The following is a 16,641-nucleotide window of genomic DNA, read 5'->3' as shown; positions in this document are numbered from 1 at the left end:
AAGTTGCTGAAATCGTGACTCATTGGACCACTTTAAAGATTCAACCCTTTTTGTGGGGTTCCACATAACCATCTTACTGTAAGGAGCCCCATCAAAACAATGTTAAGCAAGGATTTACTACCATGTAAGAACCATTCCTGTTTAGAATGCATTAATCCAAGAAAATCCCAAAAATGGGTGCAGTACCAGTACTCACCACTATCCAAAAGCCGGCGTTTTAAAACCCACTGTGTGTTTTTCTGAAGGCAAGCAAAATGCCTATTTCAAACCTTGCAACATGTGCAAAATATTCACTGAACACCAGCAGACATTTGGCAGAATGGAGTTTTGTGTGCCTACAAAATCTGGGAAATGAAGAGCCCAAAAACAATGCTTATAACAAAAATGCTATGGAGTCAGCAGCTTAAGCCTAACTGCAACTGGATTTAAAACCACCAAAATCGAAAATGTTAAATTAAATGAGTGACCTATGTTTGGTGTCACATGCCTTTGTAACTGTTGAAATGTCATAGTTTTGCACTTAGAATCAGCATTCTAGCTGCATGTGTAAAATTACAAGTTATTTTAAAAGCAACAAAAAGTTAGCTGAAGGTCTGGCTTAAGGAACTTGATTTTGCCTAGCAACGGATCCCATCAGGAGTGAAACTTGAGTCACAACTATGTTCCCAGGCCAATGTTCCTTTTGCTGCCCATACTAAGGATATGCCATCTATCTGATAATTGAATTTCCTGTGCTCTGCCAGAGAGTGAACAAAGCCCTCTCCACTCAGGCAAAGGTTTTTATTACAGACGTCGTAAAAAGTGGCTTCCTCCTGGAGAAGCTGGGAGGGGCACTGCCTGTGAGAAGCAAGCTGGCTTGGCAGAAACTGGAAAGACTGGTTTCTGTACCATGTGACCTGAAAAGACACACCCCTGCAGCAAGGATATGGTTTTATAAAAAGGGGGATAATTCATAGTGCGGACATGTGAAAATTTTATAAATGATACCATAATTCTTGTGATTTTTCTGCCCACAGTTTAAGACGTGGTAGGAACCGGTGGTATGTTCAGGGGGGTTTTAGCGGAAAAGTGGATATTACTCTAAACGTGTGCATGTTAAAAATCTGAAACTTCATCAGTTAATGTCCCTACCCCCTGCACACATGTATGTAAAGTTGGGTCCATGTCGGAAATTGAAAAAGCAGTTAAAAAGTCAATTATGTACACTCTTTGAATGCAAGCTCCGAGAATGAGCAGATTTGGACATAGACATGGCTAAATTCAGCCACACCATGTATATGTAATTTCAAACAACTGTGTAACTCTGAAGTATGGATTTTGATCATATATATATTTGGGTGCACAGATAAGGGAGGTTGTTTCAAGAGATCATAAAATGACATCAATCTGACTCACAGTTCAGTTTGCCAATCAAGCGGAGGAATGGAAGCCTGACCAATGACGAATGAGAGGGGCAAGTCTAGTGATGCAACACACACACCCATTCTCAAGAAACAGATAAAAGCAGAGAGTCAGGACACATAGAGAGATTCAATTTCATCTGCCGCTGGAAGCCCTGCCGGAAAAATCCATACTTACCTCCATCAAACTCCAGAAAGCCAAACTAGAGACTTCAATCTATCCAGAGCAGAGACCAGACCAGAGAGAAAGCAGTGCTGTGCCTAGCAGAGACCAGACCAGAGAGAAAGCAGTGCTGTGCCTAGCCGAGACCAGACCAGGCGCTGTGAGCAGAATCCGGAAAGACCTGACCAGACTGAAGATCGTGACCAAGTCGCTTTCCTGTTCAAAATCTCTTGTGAGTACTTAGCAAAACTCAGAACACATCTCTTAGTTTAAATTCATCTAATTCAATCTATTTAACCTAAGTAGAACTGCCTCCTATCTGTCACCTGTCATTTCTAGTAAAATTTGTCATTTTGAAAAAGTGTGCGTTTAAAATTTACAAAACCAAAAACGACCTTTACTAAATTACTCATATCTCCGCAACCGTTTGGGCTAGAGACTTGCAATAACTTTCATTTGGAAGCTGAGACCCCAAAACGGTAGAGATAGTCCTTGCGGTTCCTTTGTAATAGCGCTCGGCGCATCCGCGAATTTTGCCGCGATTTGCAATTTCTTCACATGTAAAAAAACTGCTGCTGCCTGATTTCATTTGCCAGAAATTCGTTTAACCTGCTAACTATCCCTGCATCATTGCTAGTGTGAGCCTGGACTAATATTAACTAGATACCACTCATCCTGAACCTCTAAAAGGGAATTAAGAGCGTTTCCAGCATATTTCTCATTCATTGCTAGCACCTATCAAAGCATTTGCCTGTGTTTTCAAACTTCTATTTAAGCTTGCTGGATTGAACTGAATTACAGTTGATTGCATTTCTGAGAACTGTGTGTTTTCCTTCCATTTCCTTGCCTTGCATCAAGGGGGGGGAGGGGAGTAGCCAGAGAAAAGTGATTACATTGTTTGGTTGAAATCATATTGCGTATTTTCTGTACTGCATTCATTGAATATTGCATCCACCTGAGCCTACATAAAGCATCCTCTACCACATTATACTTTTGTTCCTATTTACCAGTGTGCTACCTTATCCATTTCATGTCAACTCATTAGTGATTAAAGAAGTGTGCTAGTGCCAGATTCTCCGTTGTTAATATTTACCATATCAGATTAAGTGTGATATTCAATTATTAATTTATTAAAAAGTGTGATATATATTTTAATTTATCAAATAAACCTTTTAAACTTGCAAAACAGAATTACTTCTTGGCTCAGTGGGGTCAGGGGGATTCCAAGAGAGGGGTGTTATACAAGGGTAGTCATCCAGAACGCATGAACTGGACCTAAAGATATATCAATAAGGGTTTTCATTCAGTATTCTAGACTAGGCGTTAACTTGGCTGTAGTGCTGAATTGAATCCTCTTACAAAGTGGGGGCTCGTCCGGGATGTTGGGTTAGATTTACCAGTTGTGCAGCTTAATACAGTGTGCTAACTGACGGGATACATACACCCGGTCGGATCACCACGCTGCATTACGCTGTGAAGCATTCCTCAAAAGGGACACTCCAAGAAAAGTTCTGTTCTGCAAAAATAAAATACTAACTTCTGTAAGTCAGGACAGAGACCAATCTCTAGAATGACGACCTTAGTAGACATGAAAATAGCCAGAGAGCACCTCTTGCATAAGCTATTTGTGAGAGGTGAATGGACCGAACAGGGCCAGGATGTGTGGTTGCAGGCCATCACACAACAGGTCACTGAAACAGGGTCAGATATATATAGAGATCAGGGTCCCTTACATGTGGCCCTGAGTGAACTATATATGGCTCCTAAAGCCAAAGAGGAACACAATAAGATCGCCAGGATAGCAGCATACCTGTACCTATATATGGGAGACATGCAGGATAGATGTGCTGAAAGCCAAAATCTGGCAAATAGGCAACAGATGGCATTACAGAAGGTCCAATCTGATCTGGACTCTTCTGAGCAGAGGCCGCAGAGGAGCCAGGAGTCAGAAAATGACAGCAGACTGTACATTACTAAAATAAAGGAGGATATGGATGTGCTGCAAAAGGAAAAGTCAGAACAGGATACTAGATTTCTGGCCCTGCAGAAGGAGCACCAAGACAGTTTGGACTCCTTACTGCAGAGCCAGAAAAAGCTGGAGCAACAGATCAATTTCAACAGGGCATGCACAGAGCAGGTAGCCACCCTGCAAATCCAACTAGACAGAGAGAAAGAGGAGAGCAATAAACTGATCCTGAAAGACCTGGATACCCAGGCAGAGTTTGATCAGGAGCGCCAGAAAGCTGGTGCCTTCCAAAGGCAAAGGGACGACCTGGCGGCACAAATGCAGGCTCTTAGTCAGGAAAGAGACGCCTTAGGCCAGGAAGTCTGCCATTTAAAAAGGAAAATGGAAGAAAATCACCTGGCCCACCAGGGACTGGGTGACCTCCAAAAAGAAAACCAGAACTTGCTAGAGCACACCAGGAGGGTGGAGGATGCTCTAGCAAGAAAGGAGCAGGCCAATAGGGACACAGCTCAGGAGGTAACCCTCCTGCAGCAAAGACTGGCCCAGTTCTCCAGGACCAACCAGGAAGCACAGAGGGAAAATGAGGCCCTCTGTCAACACAATGATAGGCTCCAACAGCAGGTAGCGATGCAGGAGAGACTGATAGAGTCGAGTAAGGCCTTAACTGAGGAACTGAAGGCACAAATGCAGGCTCTTGCATTGCAACAGGGAGCAGGGGCGGATAGAGATGAGGTTCGCTGGGAAATGGAAACTCCGGAGCATAACCTCAGGAGCCCTAGTACCAGAGGCCCTCATACCTCTCAGTCCCTGGACTCTGCCACCCCATGTCCCCTGGCGCACATGAGCACAGGGCCACAGGGATGGCAGATTACTATCCAGCCAGAAGCATGGGGCTCATAGGCCAGTACCATCCAGGAATGGAGGGGTGGGCATCCGGGTATGGGCACCCAAGTACAATACAGTTCAGTGGGGAACCCCAGGAGAGTAGGCCCATTAAGGGCATCCTGAAAACCTCTGCCCAGTTAGGTCAGTGGAGGGGGTACCCATCAAATCCTGACAGCAAGGAGGAATCTGAAGACTCCTCTGAACTGCGCAGGACACAGGAGACCAGGTCCCCACATTCTGCCAGCCATTCCCAGGCTCGCAGAATCCGGGAAAACCTGGAAGAACAGACGGGAACCTCTGGGAGCAGTGCCTCTGAGTCCGACGAAGAATGGACAAGGGTTACCCGAACCAAAAAGGCCAATAAGGCAAAAAGGGCCTTGCTCAAGGACCCCTTAAAGCAGATTAAGGCGATCAGGAGCGTCATCACGCCTTACCATAAGAACGCTAAGTATTCTGTTTGGGAGCACTTAGAGTTGTTTGAACAAATGATGGAGACTTTCCATTTGAAGGACAGCCAAAGCTGCATTCAATATGTAAAGTGGACCTTCTCCCCGGAATACTCCAGTTTCTTTGCGGGGCTGGAGGACCAAAATCATTTAAGATGGTCCACCTATAAGGCGGCCATCCTGAAACATTTTTCTGTTCACAGAAATCCTCAAGAGGCTCGCAAGGCAGCCTACAATTTGCAATGTGGGGAGGATCAGGCCCCACAAGAATTTGTGCAGGAGTTAAAGCGGGCTTTTGCACAGACCACAAGAAGGGTGCGCACGGATAGCCGTGAATTTATAAACACGTTTTTCCATGCCTTGCCCAAATATATCATGACCCAGCTCGTGAGGGATTTTCACGAGAAAAGATCTTTAGACTGGGTCATTGAACAGGCTACCCGCATCTATGAGGTGCAGAAGCCCATAGAAAATAAAAGCAATGCCCAGAAAAACCCCAAAGCCAACAGCACCCCTGCTGCTGCCAAGGTGGCAGAGGTAAAGGTCACCCCCGTTTTGGATTTGGAGATGGGGGGCCTAAAAACCTACCTGCACCTAATAATGCTAGGCCCAGAAGGTCCTCGGGCCAGTCGCAGACAGGGAGCCAGGGAGGCAGCCCCACCAATGGGGTCCCTCGCTCTCCTGACTATGTAAGTCCTCGCTACAAAGGTAACAGACCCATCCTGGGTTATGTGTGGACTCCTCCAGCCCAAGGGGGGGGATCCAGCCAAGCACCTAACCCAGGGAACTTCCCTCCAAACTTCCCACAGGAGGGCAGAAATTTACCAAACCCTGGGCAGAACTTTTTCCCCAGATATCCACCCGACTTCCAACCCCAAAATCATCCATCCTTCTTTCCTCAATTCCCTGAGCCCAGACCACTGAATCCGGGAGAGGGGAGGCCAAGGGTGGAGGGGTACCAAAATCTTCCCAACCAGGGGTACTACCAGAGGAGGGACAGCTACGTTCCCGGGATCAGCCCAGGGGAGAAAACAGGGCCCCGTATCAGCCTGAGCGGGTTTCCCAGTTAGAGCGCCAGGTTCAAAACATGGCGCGGGATATGGGTCATATACTGAGGGCACAGCAGAACCCTCAGATCAGCATGCCGGCGCAGAACGCACCCAACTCTGGACCTGGTGCTCCAGAACAATGACGGGGGCAGCACCCCGATAAATCACCGGTTCCCAGGGAGGAGGCACAAAGGGAAGGGGGGTGTAAAGCCTTGGAGGAAGCTTCCTTCCTCACTTGTAAACAGCCCCTGGAAACCCAGGAACCGGAAACAAAATCTCTTGCCCCTGAAAGTCTGCCTCCTAAGGAGCAGAGGGGGGGTAGGAGAAACAAAAGACCCAAACAGACTCAGTTTGAGGAGGAGGTACAGATCTTCCAATTTGAGGGAGAGGGATCCTCAGAGGATCCTGGGAAAAGGATCTTCTCCTTCAGAGAGGGGGGAACTCCTCCCAAAGAAAAATGGGTCCCTAGGGATGCAAATCCAGACTGGGGAGATGTGGAGACTGAGCTACCGCCGCCCACCATCTCATCCCAGAACCAACAGCAAGAAAATCCCCTGGTTCAAACCCATCCTGGCGACTGCCTCCAAAAAGGGGGGGGCGGCCCAGAAACGGAGCCAGGGGAACCCACAATGGCTCTGATCTCCAGTTGCAAATTTTTTCTTTCAGATTCCCAAGACTCTCCACAGAATTCTGCCCAAATCTCCTCGCTAGCGATGTCCAAAACCAGAAAATTAGCCCACCAGTTGTCCAAAAATGTACATTATCTGTGCCCCCTTGAGGAGAAGGAGGGAAGATATTATGCCCCGGTACAAGTACAGGGGCAGGGTACAATCTCAGCACTGGTGGACACTGGATCTCAAGCTACCCTTCTGTCCAGAAGGGCCTTTGACGAACTGAATGCAGGAAGGGGAGAGAATTACCAAATTCCTCTCACCTCTCTTCCTGGACAACTGCAGAACTTTGACGGGAAGGAAATTCCCGTCGAGGGGACGGCAGACTTGGACATTAAGATCGGGCGACATAAGTTGAAACACCCGGTCATAGTTGTGACCCCAGAGGGCACCCCTTGTTTACTAGGGAATGACCTCCTGAGAAGGTTGTCACCCCTAATAGATTGCGTAAACAAGGTCCTCTGGACTCAGACTAGCCGACCCATAAAATTAAAACAGAGTGTCAACCATGTTAGTTTAAACGGCACATGCCACATGGTTGAACAAAAATCTGACCAAGTAGAATTTCACTTCCAGAACAACCAAATTCCAGACGTGACGGTAATAGCAGTAGGACAACAGACTGGTGATGGGGGGTCCTCTCTATTTCTGAAAATCAACCTTCCTTCCAGTCTAAAGTGGTATTCCACGCTGGAAGGAAACACTCTGAAATTCTATACTAATCCACAATCAGAAACCCCCACTCCTATAGTCCAGAAAGATGTGAAATCAGCTCAAAGCCTGGCTGATATTCAGCAAATTGGAGAGCAGTTGTTCATCCCTGTTCAGTTAAATGATGGGAAGGACTCTGTTCTCGCTCGAGTGTGTGTGAACAACGGTAAGAGCTTCATCAGCGAAGCCATGTTCCGCCAACTCCCAAAAGATCCAGCCATTCCCACCTTCAAACTGATAGACAAATGGGAAATGGACCTGGAAGCACCTGACTCCAAACATCTCCTGCCAAGCAGGTGTATGCTCAAAATCTCCATTGGCAACAAGAGCATAGTCCATAATTGTTGGGTCGTGCGAGACGTCACTGCCGCCTTTTACTTAGGCAGTGACATTCTCAATCGCTTTGCCATTAGTTTGGACCTAATAAACTTCAAAGCTTGGTCCCGATTAGCGGATAATCCCATGGGCTTTGATGATCCAGAAAAAGCATTTAGGTCAGCTCAATTGCTACCTTATGCAGTTGAAATTCAGGTTAAAGAGGAAGTCACCATCCCAGAAAGGACCCGACAATTCTCCCTGGAAGTAAAAGTTAAAAGGGGACAAGAGTTGAAAAACCCTGATGCTTACATACATCTAAATGCTTCTCTCCAACAGCAAGGGTTGGGGGTAAACCCGACCCCATTAGTCAACATAGAACATGACCCCATTCTAATAGAGGTGGATAACAGCGACTTAAAGAGTATTACTCTAGCCGCAGGCACCATTATTGGAATGGCGGTTGATGACCGACATTTCTCCATTGATCTTGTAAATGAACTGTTAGGACCCATCCCCAAGGACTGTTTTGACAGTGACAGTGATGACAACGCAACACCAGACAGGATTTTTACCCGGCATGGGGGGAACTTCCTGGTGTACACTTCCTGCCCCTATGGTAAGGAAGATGTGACCTGTGACTTCAGGAGGGATGAGGTGATTTTCCAGGTCCATGAGGGCTGCCTTTCCCACCTGAAGCCTCCGGTCCAAATCAGCACTCTGACCAGGGACTTCTCCACCCAGCTGGAGGAGGCCGCGGAGATAGCCAAACCAGAAGTCTTTCCAGGCTTCAGGCAGATGGTGGAAGAGAGAGTCAACCTAGCTGATGCCTGTGTGACTCTGGAACAAAAGCAAAAGTTGAAACAAGTTTTCTTGGATTTCCAAGATCTCTTTGCGGTAGACTCATATGACTGTGGTCGCACCGACATCCACACCACAACAATCCCCACGGACCCTGGCATGACTCCAGTGTTTGTGAAGCAATATCGCTTGCCTCTCGCATCAATGGAGTCCCTTACTGAAATAATTAAGAACCTTGAGTCCCGGGGAATAATCCGTCCAGTCCACAGCACCTTCAATAATCCGGTGCTGGGAATATTGAAGCCAAACGGCCAGTGGAGACTCTGCGCCGACCTCAGGGAGCTCAACAAACGGGTCCATACTTCCCGATGGCCTCTGCCCTACATTGACCAAGGGCTGGCCCAGATCCAGGGGTCACAGGTATTCACTGCAATAGACCTGACCAATGGATACTGGACCGTGCCTGTCAGCAGGGAGGACCAATACAAACTGGCTTTTACCTTTGGGGGCCAGCAGTACACCTGGACCCGGACTCCCTTCGGATACCTCAACTCCGGCAATGAGTTCAATATTTTCCTACATAAGGCCATGCCCGACCTGGGTGCGAGGGGTAACCTGGCTTATGTAGATGATGTCCTCATCAAAAGCTCAACTGTGGAGGAACACATAGCGGAGATCCGTTATGTTCTGACACAGTTGAGGGCCGCCGGAGCAAAACTTTCCTTTCAGAAAGCACAGTGGTGTAGAACCCGTGTTAATTTCTTGGGGCATGAGATTACTCCTCAGGGTCTTTGTCCCCAGGAAAAGAAAGTGGAAGCACTTCAGAAACTGAAAGACCCCACAACTCTGCGGGAACTAAGGAGCCTCCTTGGACTGACTAATTACAGCAGAAAGTTCATTGAGGGCTACGCAGAGATCACCAGACCCCTGATTCATCTCCTGAAGGGGGGGGTCAAGTGGGAATGGGGTCCAGAACAAGCCGAGGCAGTAAAACAACTCAAAAGAAGCCTCTCACAAGCGCCTTGCCTAGCTTACCCGGTCAGAAACAAGGAGTTCTTCCTGGAGACGGGGTTCTCTAATACGTGCTTGACGGCAGTATTATACCAAAAGCATGACAAGGTCAATAAAGTAATCTCCTATGCGAGCAAAACTTTATCCTCTGTGGAGGAAAAATTCAACGATTGTGAGAAGGCACTCCTGGCAACGGTGTGGGCATTGAAGAATTACCGCCCGTTTATCCAGGGGGAACACATCATAGTGGAGACTCCACACCAGCCTCTGCAATATCTCCAAAGTGACAGAATCCGGGCCGGAAATGTGAGTAATTCCCGAATTACTTCCTGGATTCTGTCAATGCAAGGCTTTCCTGTGGAGGTCAGATATGGCCAAAACAAGAAGAGTCCCCTCGCGCAAGGTCTGGCTGACTTGCATGATTGTGCCAGAGAAAACTGTCTCGAGGACGAAAGTCTGAAAATCAAGGACAACATGGAGGCATACCTTAATTCCCCACACAAAGTCTTTGAAGAAGACAAGTGTGAGGGAATGCCCACTGTGTATGTGGATGGATGCTCTTACCATGTTGACAACAACGAGGAGAAAGAACTGGTGGCCGGCGTAGGGAATGCATGGGTGAATGAGTCCCCAGAACCCTCCGCTGGATACAAAATTGGTCCCCGAAGTAGTCAGGTGGCAGAATTGATGGCTGTGCATCAGGCCATCCTCACTGCTGTCCAGCATCAACTCCACGAACTGGTCATAATCACAGATTCAGATTATGTACGGAACGGGTTCGTGGAGCACCTGGTTAATTGGAAAACCAGAGGCATGTTATGTGCTAACAACAAACCCTTGAAACATGGGAAGTTGATCCAAAACATTGATGATCTAGTCACATCGAATGGGATGACCATCTATTGGAAGAAGATTAAGGGTCATTCCAAAGTAGAGGGACCAGACAAAACTGGAAACGACTTAGCTGATCAGCTGGCCAAAACCGGAGCCATCCAAGGGGATCTAATTGAGATTGAGTCCCTGTTGGGGGAAATCCAGGTCACCGCTATCACTAGGTCCCAGACAAATGCTCACAACGACCTCTCAATTGCACAATGGAGTAAGGAGACCCCTGATGCTGATTTGATTACCGCTCAGAAGGGGGATCCAATTATTGGTAAATTTTACCAGCACCTTGAGGACCCTGAGAACTTTCCCCTGACGGATACCGATTACATTGGGAAAGAGGACCTAAGAGTGTTGATGAAATGTCCAAAAATGTTCCGGATCCAAGACGGTTTGCTGGTAAGGAAATCCAAAGCTGGCCACGATCAGTGGGTGGTTCCTACCTCATTCCGAAGCCTGATGTTAAGTCACGCCCATGATGCGGCCACCGCCGGTCATAGGGGGTTTCACACAACACTGGAAATCTTAAGAGAGGTTGCATACTGGCCACACATGGGCCAGGACCTCAACCAATATTTGAAGGGTTGTCTTGTGTGTGCACAATTTCAGCCGACATCCCTCACACACCGGGCGCCTTTACAAAAGAGGGGAATGACACTGCCATGGTCAGATTTACAAATCGACTTTGTAGGCCCTGTGATTCGCTCGGCTAGGGGGAATAAGTACATGTTGACTGTGACATGCTTGTTTACCAAGTGGGTGGAATGTCTCCCAGCCCCAAATTGCAAGGCAGAAACTGCAGCTGCCTTGATGATTAACCACATCTTTTCCCGTTTTGGTCTACCTCAAAGGATTGAGTCAGACAGAGGTAGCCACTTCACCAGTGAAGTAATGACAAAGATGTGGGAGATACTGGGGGTCAAGAGAAAGCTGCATATTGCTTACCGGCCAGCTTCTTCTGGGGCAGTAGAGAGATATAACCGGACAATTGTGAGCATATTAAAGAAGTTTGTGGCAGATTCTGGGCCAAGTTGGGATATCCGATTACCTCTGGTCCTAATGGCTATCAGATCTACCCCTTCATCTGCAACCAAAATGTCACCATTTGAGTTGATGACTGGGCGCAAGATGGTGCTTCCTCAGCATTTGCTCTATAGGACCCATGAGCAGACACTGATAAATGCCTCCACTACTCATGAGTATGTAGAGAATTTAAGGAAACACCTCCAACATGCTTTTGCTTATGCTCAGCGGAATCTAGAAAGATCGACTGATAGCATGAAGACCCATTATGACCTGAAAACTTCCAGGAAGGAATATCAGGTGGGAGACCGGGTCTATCTATACAACTTCCAAAGGAACCAGGCCAAGCAGCGCAAATTTTTGCCTACATGGAAGGGACCCTTTGAGATCGTCGATAAGATCTCCCCTGTGGCCTACAAGATCCGCATCCCCAAAGGTGGTTCGGCAGAGGGGGAAGACAAGTGGGTCCACATAAACCAGTTGAAATGTTGCCATCCCAGGCACACTCTGCAACAACTGGAGGAATCCTTTGGAATCCTAGCGGGTACTGTATCAGACTAATTCAGTTCCAATCATAAAACCTACCACATCTAGTCTCTAAAACTTTGTGATTTACATGAAACTGTCTCTAGTGATGCTGTTTTTTTTTTTCAAAATAAGAATGTAATATTTCGTTACGATGAAATGCATATGCTGCCCCACTATCTCAACAGTGGTGGAAAAAAAAAATCGTCTATGAGTAGATATTGCCGCTCTTCCTTTATCATCCTAGGAGAGATGAAACCATGAAGGATGACCAAGAAGGACGATCCGGAGACCGGGTGCAAAGACACAACAGGCCCGGGGTACCGCCCAATCTTCCCATCAGGACCGGCGAGGAGAACTGATCGATCTGACCGGATGGAGAAGAAGATGCTGAACTGTGCCATCTACAGAAGAGGAAGAAGATTATGCGGACAGACCGGTGCGTGGGTCAAAACCCTTGGGCACGCGACTCCCCATCGACCCAAACTCAAAGTGCAGTCACGTGGGGGGGCTTGTAGGGTGTCCTGACCCACGTTTAAGCTACCCTGCTACAACATTTGGTGCTGTGGGCTTAGGAAATTCAAGATGGCGGAAAACCCACATGTGCGCCGAAATCCAGGAAAGCTGCGCAGTTGTGCGCACACCAAAATGGTTACCTAATTTGCCACCCACCAGGGTAAAGAAAGGTCTTTGTTAACAAAATCCACTTTTACTGATGTCAAAAAGTTGCTGAAATCGTGACTCATTGGACCACTTTAAAGATTCAACCCTTTTTGTGGGGTTCCACATAACCATCTTACTGTAAGGAGCCCCATCAAAACAATGTTAAGCAAGGATTTACTACCATGTAAGAACCATTCCTGTTTAGAATGCATTAATCCAAGAAAATCCCAAAAATGGGTGCAGTACCAGTACTCACCACTATCCAAAAGCCGGCGTTTTAAAACCCACTGTGTGTTTTTCTGAAGGCAAGCAAAATGCCTATTTCAAACCTTGCAACATGTGCAAAATATTCACTGAACACCAGCAGACATTTGGCAGAATGGAGTTTTGTGTGCCTACAAAATCTGGGAAATGAAGAGCCCAAAAACAATGCTTATAACAAAAATGCTATGGAGTCAGCAGCTTAAGCCTAACTGCAACTGGATTTAAAACCACCAAAATCGAAAATGTTAAATTAAATGAGTGACCTATGTTTGGTGTCACATGCCTTTGTAACTGTTGAAATGTCATAGTTTTGCACTTAGAATCAGCATTCTAGCTGCATGTGTAAAATTACAAGTTATTTTAAAAGCAACAAAAAGTTAGCTGAAGGTCTGGCTTAAGGAACTTGATTTTGCCTAGCAACGGATCCCATCAGGAGTGAAACTTGAGTCACAACTATGTTCCCAGGCCAATGTTCCTTTTGCTGCCCATACTAAGGATATGCCATCTATCTGATAATTGAATTTCCTGTGCTCTGCCAGAGAGTGAACAAAGCCCTCTCCACTCAGGCAAAGGTTTTTATTACAGACGTCGTAAAAAGTGGCTTCCTCCTGGAGAAGCTGGGAGGGGCACTGCCTGTGAGAAGCAAGCTGGCTTGGCAGAAACTGGAAAGACTGGTTTCTGTACCATGTGACCTGAAAAGACACACCCCTGCAGCAAGGATATGGTTTTATAAAAAGGGGGATAATTCATAGTGCGGACATGTGAAAATTTTATAAATGATACCATAATTCTTGTGATTTTTCTGCCCACAGTTTAAGACGTGGTAGGAACCGGTGGTATGTTCAGGGGGGTTTTAGCGGAAAAGTGGATATTACTCTAAACGTGTGCATGTTAAAAATCTGAAACTTCATCAGTTAATGTCCCTACCCCCTGCACACATGTATGTAAAGTTGGGTCCATGTCGGAAATTGAAAAAGCAGTTAAAAAGTCAATTATGTACACTCTTTGAATGCAAGCTCCGAGAATGAGCAGATTTGGACATAGACATGGCTAAATTCAGCCACACCATGTATATGTAATTTCAAACAACTGTGTAACTCTGAAGTATGGATTTTGATCATATATATATTTGGGTGCACAGATGATAAGGGAGGTTGTTTCAAGAGATCATAAAATGACATCAATCTGACTCACAGTTCAGTTTGCCAATCAAGCGGAGGAATGGAAGCCTGACCAATGACGAATGAGAGGGGCAAGTCTAGTGATGCAACACACAAACCCATTCTCAAGAAACAGATAAAAGCAGAGAGTCAGGACACATAGAGAGATTCAATTTCATCTGCCGCTGGAAGCCCTGCCGGAAAAATCCATACTTACCTCCATCAAACTCTAGAAAGCCAAACTAGAGACTTCAATCTATCCAGAGCAGAGACCAGACCAGAGAGAAAGCAGTGCTGTGCCTAGCAGAGACCAGACCAGAGAGAAAGCAGTGCTGTGCCTAGCCGAGACCAGACCAGGCGCTGTGAGCAGAATCCGGAAAGACCTGACCAGACTGAAGATCGTGACCAAGTCGCTTTCCTGTTCAAAATCTCTTGTGAGTACTTAGCAAAACTCAGAACACATCTCTTAGTTTAAATTCATCTAATTCAATCTATTTAACCTAAGTAGAACTGCCTCCTATCTGTCACCTGTCATTTCTAGTAAAATTTGTCATTTTGAAAAAGTGTGCGTTTAAAATTTACAAAACCAAAAACGACCTTTACTAAATTACTCATATCTCCGCAACCGTTTGGGCTAGAGACTTGCAATAACTTTCATTTGGAAGCTGAGATCCCAGGCTTTCCTAGGACCCCAAAACGGTAGAGATAGTCCTTGCGGTTCCTTTGTAATAGCGCTCGGCGCATCCGCGAATTTTGCCGCGATTTGCAATTTCTTCACATGTAAAAAAACTGCTGCTGCCTGATTTCATTTGCCAGAAATTCGTTTAACCTGCTAACTATCCCTGCATCATTGCTAGTGTGAGCCTGGACTAATATTAACTAGATACCACTCATCCTGAACCTCTAAAAGGGAATTAAGAGCGTTTCCAGCATATTTCTCATTCATTGCTAGCACCTATCAAAGCATTTGCCTGTGTTTTCAAACTTCTGTTTAAGCTTGCTGGATTGAACTGAATTACAGTTGATTGCATTTCTGAGAACTGTGTGTTTTCCTTCCATTTCCTTGCCTTGCATCAAGGGGGGGAGGGGAGTAGCCAGAGAAAAGTGATTACATTGTTTGGTTGAAATCATATTGCGTATTTTCTGTACTGCATTCATTGAATATTGCATCCACCTGAGCCTACATAAAGCATCCTCTACCACATTATACTTTTGTTCCTATTTACCAGTGTGCTACCTTATCCATTTCATGTCAACTCATTAGTGATTAAAGAAGTGTGCTAGTGCCAGATTCTCCGTTGTTAATATTTACCATATCAGATTAAGTGTGATATTCAATTATTAATTTATTAAAAAGTGTGATATATATTTTAATTTATCAAATAAACCTTTTAAACTTGCAAAACAGAATTACTTCTTGGCTCAGTGGGGTCAGGGGGATTCCAAGAGAGGGGTGTTATACAAGGGTAGTCATCCAGAACGCATGAACTGGACCTAAAGATATATCAATAAGGGTTTTCATTCAGTATTCTAGACTAGGCGTTAACTTGGCTGTAGTGCTGAATTGAATCCTCTTACACATCACCACTCCACGATCCACCACTATGTGAAAGCGAATGCTCACCAATGTCCACTCAGCAATCAACCATGCAGTGACATTGCTGACGTCATCACCACACATGACTTGGATGCCATCTTCCTCCCTATAGGGCGCGTTTGTGGAGACGGGGAAGGGAGATATGGAAAATGTACAGAAACAATGGCAAATGGACCTGGGCTTGCTGGTTGACGTCCCACTATGCCATAAATTAGGCCACCTGGCCTTGAAGGTGTTGATTGCATATCAATAAAAGCTTCACGTGATTAAGTTACTACACCAGTGGCAGTATGACCCCGTCTGACTTTTTAAAATGTACCCGGGGGCTAGCCTGTTGTGTTGGCATCAGTTTGGGACACAGGCAGATTACTGGCACATGTGGGGGGGCTGTGTGAGTGCAATTTTTCTGGGATGAAGTGTTGGGCTGGATTAATGAACTAGATTGGGTGCCCCGGAATATAATTCCAATGCTGGTATTATTCGAGTTGGAGGGGGACTACGGGGGACCATAACAGTCTTCCACATCTGGTGAATTGCCTGTTGTACTAGTATATATAGCGCTTTATAGTATTTATAGTGCTTTAGAATATACAGCGCTTCACTAAATAGGATGACTTTTTTTGTTGCCAGCAATAATGTGGCACACACATATAGCCATTTTCATGTTGCCAGTATAACATGTGAATATGTGGCTGGAGGCATGCAAGGTATGGAATTCATAATGCAGCCAAAGCCCAATGTGAAACTACAGATAGTAAAGTGCACACATTAATTCTCTTGAATACCTCATGCATAGGGCTACATTATTTAAATAACTGACTAATTAACAATTACTAATCACTAATGCTAACTCCTTAACACTATAATTTAGTCCCATATACAAAATGAGGTGAAAATACATATTTTGAAATTCGTTTTTCAAATGTGCACTGGTATTTTTTTTTTCTTCTTTCTAGAGCTGCCGGCCCCGTTAACCCCCTACCGCCTCATTACAAGGTCTCCTCGCAGGACCCGCTAAGGACACCTGGTAAAACCAGGCATCCTTAGCGGGTCCTGCGGGCAGACCAGGACGCAAACAACAGGCCCGTCATTAACGAGCCCGTTGT

Source organism: Ambystoma mexicanum, chromosome 12 (genome assembly GCF_040938575.1).
Source record: "Ambystoma mexicanum isolate Mex_15411 chromosome 12, UKY_AmexF1_1, whole genome shotgun sequence".
In the NCBI taxonomy this organism is placed as follows: Eukaryota; Metazoa; Chordata; class Amphibia; order Caudata; family Ambystomatidae; genus Ambystoma; species Ambystoma mexicanum.
This window is presented reverse-complemented; position numbering follows the sequence as displayed.